Genomic DNA, 8,671 nt, shown 5'->3' with positions numbered 1-8,671 from the left:
CTGAAGCAGCATTTGAGGTAAAGTTATTTATTCATTCATTTGCAAATGTGCATAAAATAAAATAATTAATATGAGACACATTTAATGTATATATATATATATATATACACACACACACTCACACATACTAAACTAATATTTGTATAACTAATATTTCTATCAGACTATAATGTTCAGCCATTTTTAACTAATAATTTAGCTGATAATTCAGGGTCTGTCTTAAATCACATTCAGCCAAGTCAAAGCACAAACCTGTTAGCAAAACTGTGCGTGTTCAGTTTTTTGTCTTTGTTCTGTTTACAGTGACGGTACGCCGTGTCTATGCTGATCCTCCCCATTACACTTGCTGATGCCTCGACGTCCAGACATGTTTTGACCTCATCCGAGGTCCTGTAGAGTAGCCATGCATTGTTTGACACTGGTCACAGATTGCCCTGCTCCACCGAGTTTCACCTGCAGAACAGATTACAAACAACAGAGACATATATGCGACAGACTGAGAGAAATAGTACACATTGATATTGATATATTTTGGATTACCTGGACAATGTAATGTGTGCCAAACTTTTCAACAAGTGACAAGTAGCTTTCTTTTGTCATACGACTCTGTAAGCCTTGTGAATGCATAGCTTAGTTCCCGATGAAGAGAAGAGTGGCTTCTAATGCTGTAGCTGAAGACAGTAGTTTATTGTGCTGCACATACAGTCAACCATAAACCATGACACTCATCACACCAATTGACTAATATATGATAAGTCTTACCTGTAGTATCCGCAGGATGTAGACTGTTTGATGAAGCTGAACTTGGCCTTTTTGGTCTTTGTCATTGAATACTCAGCGAGTTTGGAGTTCGTTCCAGCCAACATCAGTGACATCTTACTTGCCACGTTGCCTATTCCCAGGCCGGCTTTCCAGTTGTTCTCTACGGAGGAGGTGCTGGAACTGACCAGGGACTCGCTGGACTCATAAACGGAGCTGTATAATGACCTTCTGCAGTTTTGGGTGGCCCTCCAGTAAATCACAGACACCGGGAGCTTCTGCTTTTTGTCCTGCATGAATGGGTTTTTGCACAGGTTACATGTGTTGTTCTTGAGCTGCCACTTACACATGTCGATGACAAAAGTGCCCAGGCGTTGTATCTTAGTTATGTCGAAATCCTCTCCAGCCAAGTCAGATCCTGGCACAAAATTAGCATCTTGACACTCTGCTTCTTTACCCAGAAAGCATGCTGGGCTGGTTGGAGGAGGAAGGTACAGAAGAAGCCCAGACCACAGGATAACTGGAATCATTGCGAGTTTGGATGTTACCCTGCCGTGATATACATAAATCAGAAATAAAGTTGAAAAAAAAAAAATCACTGATTATTAGAGGACAATATTAATATTGTTCACTTCCGTGCATACATTATAATGTTCTTTGCTGATATTGGTTTTAATCAAAAACTTTGTGCAGGATTTGATTGGTGTATCCTAGACCCTTCCTTATGTAGAAATGTACTAACTATAAAACAAGTTTTATGTTTATAATGAATCACTTTATAGGCATGCTAGATTTGAGCAGTTTAACTTTCACTATGATATTGTTCCTATGCAAAATCGATAGAATAATGTTAATGCTGTTAGTGCTTCAGCATCATCAACAGTTTTTACAGTAGCAGTTCAATGTCGAAAAATAGCTTGAAGATAGATATTATTATCAGTCAATAAACTCGGATTAACAATGAAGTGAGTAAGTTTAGGTTATTTTTCATTTACCTGCAAGGTTTTTTTAATCATAATCTGAGAGCGCCCAACATGCAGACTGAGAAGTACCTGTGCTGTGCTCATTTATGTACCACATGTGTCCAACCCCTGCAATGGACAGGTACAAGAACATTCACACTTAGATGGTCACTGACTCATCATGTGTGAAAGAATGTATGTGAAAATGTATTGCTTGACATAATAATTCCTTATATTTATATAGCGCTTTTCTGGGCACTCAAAGCGCTTTACATAGAAGGGGGGAATCTCTTCAACCACCACCAGTGTGCAGCATCCACCTGGATGATGCGACGGCAGCCATAGTGCGCCAGAACGCCCACCACAAACCAGTTTATTGGTGGAGAGGAGACAGAGTGATGAAGCCAATCAGCAGATATGGGGATGGTTAGGAGGCCATGATGGTCAGAGGCCAATGGGCAAATTTGGCCAGGATGCCGGGGTTACACCCCTACTCTTTTTCGAAGGACATCCTGAGATTTTTAATGACCACAGAGAGTCAGGACCTCAGTTTAACGTCTCATCCGAAGGACGGTGCTTTTTGTCAGTATAGTGTCTCTATAGCCTCACTAACACCTCTTCCAGCAGCAACCTAGTTTTCCCAGGAGGTCTCCCATCCAGGTACTGACCAGGCTCAACCCTGCTTAGCTTCAGTGGGCAACCAGTCTTGGGCTGCAGGGTGATATGGCTGTTGGCAGGACATCAAGGGATGTGGTTTAATTTCAGCAAAACAGGTAGATGATGTATGCTTGAAATACCTTAAAAAAGAAGACTCATTAAGTGCCTATACCAGAATTTGATAAACAGTTGCAATGAATCTCCAACACAGAAATGGAGACATTCACATAATTATATGCAAAACTTAACAACCTGAGAAAGCGAGCTGATAGAAATCAAACTCTAAACATAGATGTTTGACACTTAAAACAGTCCTTTCAGGATGGAAGTTTTTTTACTTGTTTTTAAAGCTCTACATTTTTTTGCATGAGTGTACTGCTGATTCAGATCTGTAAATAATGCAAACAGTATATTGATGCATGCATGATGCATGTTTTTAGGCTAAAATGAATGCAAATGTATAAGGCAAACTGTATATCTTTGTTTGTTTAACCTCTCCATTTTTTGTACCATTTTTAACATTATCGCCTCAATTCACTAGTTTGTTTTAAATTATGTTAAAAATACAACGACTTGTTTGCAGATTTAATCAAAAGAGGTCACAGGCCCAGATGCAGATAAAGTTGTCATCATTACTGTGGTCTGCATGGTCTGGTCTGGGCATCGTGACTCATAAAAAGAAACAAACTTTTCACACAGAGGTTGGAAATTTTAATTTAGGTATGTGTTTTATTGTGTTGCATAAGTCACATGGATGTTAAGATACTAAAGAAATTAAAGGATTTTGAACTGCATACATAGTCTGTACTGTTGCACGATGCTAAAATAAATGTGCAAGGAAACAAAATACATTAGATGAAATAGTAACTCTTTACCAAACAACTTAAAACTTAAGCATGTGAACAGCTTTACTGAATCTTTTATTCAATAGCCTAATGCAGATTTATGCAAAAAATTATTTTCACTTAAAAAAGATATACTAGTTATAAAGAATTATACAGAAAACTTAAAGCTCATTGAATGTCATTATGCCATCTGCCAATTTATAGTTAATGTGCTGCAGTTTGAGACAGGGGTCTGCAGAGCCCCACACTTGTAATTATTGGCGTTACGCTTTAGTGAAGGGAAGTCCGACTAATTTTCTGCAGATCGGTTCTTTTGAACTGTTCGTATCAAAGAACCGGTTAAAATCAGCGATTCATTTACGTCATCATCGTGTGTTTTCTGGCATACCGGCAAGTTATACATTTCAATAGCTAAAGCTATATGTACAATATTGCTGTTTATTACGCTTTTTCAATTGTGTTTTTATTAATGTTGGTATTAATTTCATGTGTCCCACTTTAGCTGCAGCTATGATCAGCGCTTTAAAACAAAATGTAAGAATCTAAATATAATTTGCCTTTAAAATAAACTATAGGCTAGTAGGCTACTAAAATTCATTTAAATATCCTGGCTGAATTTTAATAAAATATACAGTAGGCCTAAACTGTCATTCAAGTGGTAACTGAACATATCCAGTAGGCCTATGTCATAACTTTTGTTTATTTGTTTTATTCAATGAAAGTAATTTTGCGTCGCAAATCAAATGCTCGGTACACTCCAAATCGGCTCATTACGAATCGGACAAGAGCCGATTCTCGGACAAATGACTCAGTACGATTCACTCGGACTGATTCAGTCCGATTCGTAAGCGAATCATTTAGTTCGAATTATGAACGAATCGTTCAAACTCGGTTATGTTCAACAAAATCATTGGAAAGATCCGACTCGTTCAGAATCGGACATCGCTACTTTTGAGCTATCATTATAAAAAATACTATCAATGTAAGACACAGAGTGTCAAATAGGCTATTTTTATGTCATCGTGATACTACATTCTCTCTCTCTCTCTCTCTCTCTCTCTATATATATATATATATATATAGATTAATTGAAAAAATATCTAAAAGGCACAAATTGAATCCATCCTGTCCTCGCGCCACCCCCGGCTCATCCCAGTTGGTCCAGACTGGATTAGCGCGCTGCAGCATCAGCGGATGATAAGGAGTGAAGGCCGGGCCGCTGCGCCCCTCCACCAGCCGCATGTTCCCGCACACCGGTATCAGTCAGCCCGTGAGAAATGCGCCGGTGAATGTAGGGGATATTAATCTTTTTTTGACTTAGCCGCTTCTCAGAAAAGGATCTCCTCACCAAAGCGCGCGTTTAAAACTCTGCTGGCTGAAATCACTGCAAGCTAGCAGCAACATCATTGGCAACATAGGGGAGACGTGCTCTCGTGAGCTGAGCTGACCACCACGTACATTCCTCCGTTCGCTGGATGACAAATGCCAAGCCTACGGATGGATATTTTAGTCGGAGTAGGAGGGATCGCAGGAATGGGTCACCTCTGAAGTCGAGCTGACAGAAACTGGTGGGGTTTGTTTGAAAGGCTGGAGCAGGGTGTGACCGCACTTCGTTTAAATGTTACATGCAGCACTGTACATATCAGCGAAGCTCACTATGAACGCAGCCTGGAATTTCTACGTCAACCCGTGTGGATGACGCCGCCGCCGCCGCCGCCAGCGTTCGAAAACAAAACGTCGCTGAGGAAAAAGTTGTTTTTCAAAATTCTTTCGTCTAAAGAGCAGGTCTGTTAGCCATGTAGCTGGCTGCACATGACCGGGCTGGACTTCTCCGACTAATGTCTAGGGTGTCGAATCTTTTTTTAGTCTGTGTTGTGCGTGTAAGTGTAGATGTATAGCATAGTTGTTTTAGCGTCGTCGTCGTGACTGTTTTTGGTTGCTATGGCATTTTTAAACGGCCCCAGACTGCTGGACTGGGCAAACTCTCCTCCACATTTACAGTTCAACAGATATGTCCTGACAGGCTATAGACCCATCTCCTCCGTCCAGGAGTGTATCAAGAGTCTCTTCTATCTGCACAATGAGCTGGGGAACATCTACACACATGGTGAGTGAGAGAGCCTATTGCTTCAAAAGAGGAAGCTGACAGTGCCCTCTCTCTTTATGTGCTTTTGTTACATGTCACCTGCTTCATTTTTTGTGTCATTGTTTTACTTTTTTATTTATAATTATTATAATAAATCATTATTAATAACTTGCATTACTTCAATCATGTACGTATGAGTTTTGCCCATCCTGGCTACTTCGGTCTTACCAGTCCAGTATTTGCATTTGTATTACCCATTCATAGCTATAGTCTAAATCCCATTTAAATGATCAGTGTTGCTATACCACCAGACACTGGAAATGGTTAATATTTCCTACTTGAGCACTGTGTGTTGTAACTGCAGCTTACTGGCTCTTTCATAAAACTACATGTTAATGGAATACACTCGTGTTGGTCTAAACACATATGACTTTCTTCTGGGGAACAGAAAGGAGAAATTTTGAAGTTGTCCAGTCTCTTTCATGCAGCGACATCTTCCCCATTCATTGTCAAGCCTCAAAAAGCCTCAAGTGTGGCATAGTGATATGTGAACTGAAATGAACTATTTGCTCATTAAGCAACTTACTTTCTTGAAAGCTACTGCTTTCATGAAATTGAAAGACTTGAAAAATAGTGTATGAGTCTTGTGGATTAATGTTGTGATTAAATTACAGTGATTTTGTGTCCTTTTTTTTTTTAATTTGACATCTTCAATCACCATTGAATGGAAAAGACAATAGATTCTTCAAAATATATCCTTTTGTTTTCTGCAAAAGAAAGTAAATCTTACAGGGTTGGAGCTACATGAGGGTGATTAAATTGACAGAATTATCTTTTGTTTTTTGTTTTTTTAAAAACTATCCATTTAAATGATTATATACAGCTACTCCATGAAATGCAAAGATCTGCATCTTTTTCTAAACTCTATCCCACTCTGTTGCTGTGTACGTCACTATGTACTGCAGTTTGCTATACATAATTAATTGTTTGTCAATAACAAAAGGAGTTATTTTAAGTAAAATATCACAGATGCAGTGAGCAGTATCTAGATAAGCATTTCAGTGCAATAGTTGCCAAGAGGAAATATAAAAAATGTTACATTTCTGATGTTTATTGTAAAGTGTCCTTGAGCTCTGGAAAGGCACTATATAAATAAAACATTATTATTATTATTATTATTATTAAAATCAGGCATAAAGGTCAGCTCCAAAGTAATTTCCACTCATAAACATGTAGGCTAAATTGCAGTCCTGTGTGGAACCATCAAGCTGGGTCATGTGGTTGCCTGCAGGTGTACTGTCATACATACCCTTTCCTTCCAAGAAACTGCCATGTGGACTGGTAAAACTTTGTTAGTTCTACATTATATTGTTTTGATACCAAATGACACACTCAAGGTGCACTGAGTCCAAAATTTTCGTATGCGTTTTTTCATATTTGTCATCCTAAAAATTTGTCACGCACAGAAACCGATGCGAAAACACAGAAAATTGAACCCGATCTGGATTTTTTTATGACGGACAAAAGTTTTGGACGAGAATTTCGGACTCGGTGTGTAAGGACCTACAGTATGCAAGGTTTCTGTGCATGACTAATTTTTAGGATGATGAATACGAAAAAACGCATGCGAAAATTTCAGACTAAGTGTGCAAGGACCTTCACACTGATGTGCATTGCTGAAAACCTAAGAACTCTGCATCTATGCAATGCACTCTCAAAGTGTGTTCTCAAGCCAACGCTGTGGTTCAGAATATATTTGAGAGTGTTCTGGCCTACTGTAGTCAAGTAAGCAGAAATTAGAGATTTGAAATGAATGACACAGCTTAACCTGACCCGAAAGATGACTTTGCTGTAGGGAGCTGCACCTGGTTATCTTTTTCTAAGCTGAAATAAAGAGGCATTTATTCTGTATGTGTACTGTTTGGATTGGTAAAAATACCTCCTTTTGGAGTTTGTAAGAAAAGGTGACAATAAAGACTGATGAATGAAAATCTGTTGTGTATATTGTCACTTTGTTTTTTACATAGGGCGATTTCCATTCTTGCATTTGAACGCTACTGAGGTGCATGCTCCTTCACTGTGGTTGCTTTGTGTTCAAGTATTTGTGTTTTACTTTGCATGATATGTATGCACAATTGTATCCCATGTTTGCACGCCATGTCTTCAGAGCAACATTTGACGTTCTTCATATCCACCTGTAACATCTGCTGTTTGAAACTGCTCTTTTCAGCCTCTTCTTGAAACTTGACCATGACTTATAATCATTACTAGTCTATTTCTGGTCTAACTTAGCTGATGTCTTTGTATGTTTTTCTGGTCTGTAGGCTTCTTTAAACCACATGCTGTTTGTATGGCCTCTAATGGGCTGTGATCTGACTGCAGACTTCTGCATAAATCGATTGACACTTGCACATACACCACAGAATTGTTCAAGGCACAGCTCACTCAAAAATGAAGAAAAATTTATCCCCATGCTGTTCGAAACACAAAATAAGTTATTTTAAGAAATATCTCTTTTTTATTGTCCACACAATAAATGTCAGCGGGACCCAACATAAAAAAACATCATACAGGTTTGGGATGACATAAAGGTAAGAAATGATGTTAGAATCTTCATTTTTGGGTGAACTCATGCTTTGTTAAATGATGATTATTAGATAAATAAAATGTGAATTATCTCAAGTTGAAATTATGACAACGTCATATTCAGGATATGAAAATTCTAAATTATGACAAAAAGTTTATAGAATTTTTACATCACGGTTATGACTTTCCGTCTCTTGTCATAATTATAACTTGTGTGTCATAATTTACCAAAGCATTATTTTGTCTTACGTGGTGGAAATTGGCTTACATAAACTGCCATTTCAATGTTTGGATCTAAATATTAATTATAATTTTTGCCATTTTTTTAAACACATTTACATGCTGTTCAAATGCATAAAGGTTTCTAGGGTAGAGTGCATGTTCTCTATCAATAGTGTCTTTATCAGAGCGAGTGTTGAGATGACTCACTCAAAATAGATGTGCTAGAAGGCATTGGTGCTTTTACCTGACTAGGATGAATCATTTGACACTTGGGGGAATGACGGGCTTAGAGAGAAAAAGAGAGGATTGTCTTTTCATGCACTTTGAGCCACTAGTAAAAAGTAGGGGTGTGCACAAATAGTCGAATATTCGATCTGTAATTATTATTCGATAAATAAAAACACTTCGAATTTTACTACGTTTTGCTTTGCTGGCCGTAAATGCAGGGAATCAATGATAAATCCTAAGCACGCAAACGAAAAGGTTACAATTATAAACAGAATTACATTTAATTCATATATAATTATTATATTACTATATAAAGTATTAAAACC

At 38.1% G+C, this 8,671-nt stretch overlaps 1 pseudogene; it reads right to left on the bottom strand.

The window, feature by feature from the left end:
• LOC107674146 (perforin-1-like) overlaps positions 1–1,289 on the bottom strand; it is a 4,793-nt pseudogene extending 3,504 nt beyond the window's left edge.
• Positions 1,290–8,671: the final 7,382 nt, after the last annotated feature.

This window comes from Sinocyclocheilus anshuiensis, unplaced genomic scaffold, assembly GCF_001515605.1.
Source record: "Sinocyclocheilus anshuiensis isolate Anshui unplaced genomic scaffold, SAMN03320099.WGS_v1.1 scaffold893, whole genome shotgun sequence".
Classification (NCBI taxonomy): domain Eukaryota; kingdom Metazoa; phylum Chordata; class Actinopteri; order Cypriniformes; family Cyprinidae; genus Sinocyclocheilus; species Sinocyclocheilus anshuiensis.
The sequence above is the reverse complement of the archived record's forward strand: the minus strand, read 5'-3'. Positions and strand labels throughout refer to the sequence as shown.